The sequence below is a fragment of the Buceros rhinoceros genome, unplaced genomic scaffold (genome assembly GCF_000710305.1).
Source record: "Buceros rhinoceros silvestris isolate BGI_N320 unplaced genomic scaffold, ASM71030v1 scaffold8400, whole genome shotgun sequence".
NCBI classification, from domain to species: Eukaryota; Metazoa; Chordata; class Aves; order Bucerotiformes; family Bucerotidae; genus Buceros; species Buceros rhinoceros.
In genome coordinates, this window is record NW_010388961.1 from 5,063 (window position 1) to 7,375 (window position 2,313).

General features: G+C 54.5%; 1 protein-coding gene across 1 annotated transcript in view; it reads right to left on the bottom strand.

Moving 5' to 3' along the window:
* Window positions 1–2,313, bottom strand: part of EDC3 (enhancer of mRNA decapping 3) — a gene marked incomplete at its 3' end in the record, with an annotated part of 13,530 nt that overhangs the window by 5,058 nt on the left and 6,159 nt on the right. The gene's annotated exons all lie outside the window — the stretch shown is intronic.

A 2,313-nucleotide genomic window follows, 5' to 3' on the forward strand; every position in this document is an offset into this window, starting at 1 on the left:
TTATGTTTGGGTTGGACAGTGCATCTTTATTGTTTGGTAATGAAGGCAATAAAAGAAATTAGCTCAGGCCTTTTAATATTAAATAAATGTATTTTATAGCTGCTTGGAAAAAAACGGAGGCCGATATAGGCTGAAGAGTTTTGTGACAGGCAGGGAATTGCTGAAGCCTGAGGAAGCACGAAGCATTCTCCATTTAGGAGCCACAGTCTGTCCCGTGAACAATCCTCTCCTCCAGCTCCGCCGTGCAACGCTACACGCATCCTGCTAGGATGGAAACACCCGAGTGACAAGGACTGATGTGGAAGTACTGAGAGCTTCTCCCCAGAGCAGCCCAGGGCAGCGCTGCCATCAGAAGCCCAAACGCTCCCACGCTTGCGGTTGCAGGGAAAAGAGAGAGGGCTGCTCTGCAGCAGCTCGGTGTTTGAGCCCTGTCTTTTCCCTGGACTATGTGAGCAGCTCTCCAGCCTCCACAAGACCCGCGGGGACGGAGCAGCCAGGACAGTGATCTCGGGACAGCCCTGCGGAACCCACTGACCCTCCGCTGTAGCCACAAGTAACTCCACGTTCCAGAGCCTCACCGCTCGTGGTCTCAGCCGCGGTTCGGGGAAGGGGGTGTAACTCCTGTCCGGTTTAGGCAGCTGGGGAGTTACTTTCACGGGTTGTAAAGCCAGAGCACCTGCCTGCAGACTCAGCAAAACACAGTTACTCGCCCTACAAACATGGGTTTCTCTGCAACCTTTAGCACTAGATATTTTTTTTCTTAATCATCATTATCTTTAATTACAATGAATTCTGCCGGAGTTTTGGCTGACCCTCCACCGTCAGCCTCTCCCAGCACAATTCACTCCAGCTGAGCAAAAAAAACCCTCCAAGGGACAAAGAGACTTTGCCCCGTGACCACTTTGTTTTCCGCTGCGGCTGGATAAAGTGAACTTCATTTGCACTCGACTCGGAGATCCCAGAAACACTTCACACATTCAACACGGACAATCGCTGTCGGCAGCCATCCACGGACCAAAGAGCTACAGGGAGGAGAAAGTCAGTCAAGGACACGGCACGCACGGCAATAAAGCCGTGCCGTCGGCATCGTCCTCGCCGCACAGACTGGGCTGCAGGTTTGTGGCCTGACCCTGGCACGCCAGCCCGGCCCGTGGCCTTGAGTTACTTCTAAGGGCCAATTTCTCTCACTCTCTCCTCGCCACAGGGAAAAAAAAGGTTTCTCAAAGGACAGTCTAGAAAAGGAGGCACAGAGAAATATCACCTCTCACCTCTCGCTTGACCATTTCTACAGCAGCCAAGTTGGGAATTGTGCTAGAGGTGATTTAACAAAGTTAAGAGGAAAGGAGAGAGGAGCTGCAAAAAGGAGCCACGTGGACAGCCTGGGAAGCTTGAGATTACTGCACGAGTCGCTGACGATGACCTGAGGTACTCCAGCCTGCTGCCAGCTCCTCTGAGCTCCACCGCACCTGCAGAACGCGGGCTCTGTGGTTCCTCCTAAAAGACCTGATCCCAGAACGTGGGGCTCGACAGCCTGGCTCTGTAACATCAGCTCCAAGCCAAGCACCCCCGTGGACTGAGTGTTTACCAAGCTCTGCTAACGCCCCCCACCAATCGCTAGACAGCCGGTAGCATTCCCTAAGCAGAGGACACCTTCCTCGGCAGCCACAAAGGAGCTTGCCCTCTGTGGGAAAACCGTCCGGAGAGGCGCTGGGGCACTCCCACCATCACTCACGGGACCGTGAACACACCCGGCTCGGCACAGGCAAGGGGGAACTGCAGTGGTCAGCACCCCGTTGTGTGACACGGCAGCTTGTCTTCCAAACAAACCCAGAGTTCCACAGGGGACACTAATCACCCCAGAGCAGCTAATGAGGCTGGTGAGACCCTGCAGCTATGGAGGGGAGTCGCTCAGCAGCCTCCCGGCGCAGGCTGCCAAGAGCACAACAAGGAAGCATCAGCCCTTTGCCCGGCTGCTCCCTTCACACGCTGCAAGCAGGGAGCCCAGAGCTGCTGGGTGGAGTTCAGCAACCACCTTCCTCCTCCCGATTTACTAAGTGACTCTTGGGGCCTATTTTTCCTGCCAGGAGCTGTGCTGCTCGAATCCCTCTTAGCCAGCCCTCCCAACCTGGCAGCTATGAGATTTGTTTCGGAGCAGACACACAGAGAGACCCTGGCTCCTCTCAAACGAGCCCGCTGGAAGATGAACCAACAAGCAGTTACTTTGCCTTAAGTATCCCTGGAAACATCACAGCGAGCTGGTTGAGTTCTGGTATGACCCAGCACGTTGTTACCTCATGGGAGAGCAGAACAGGT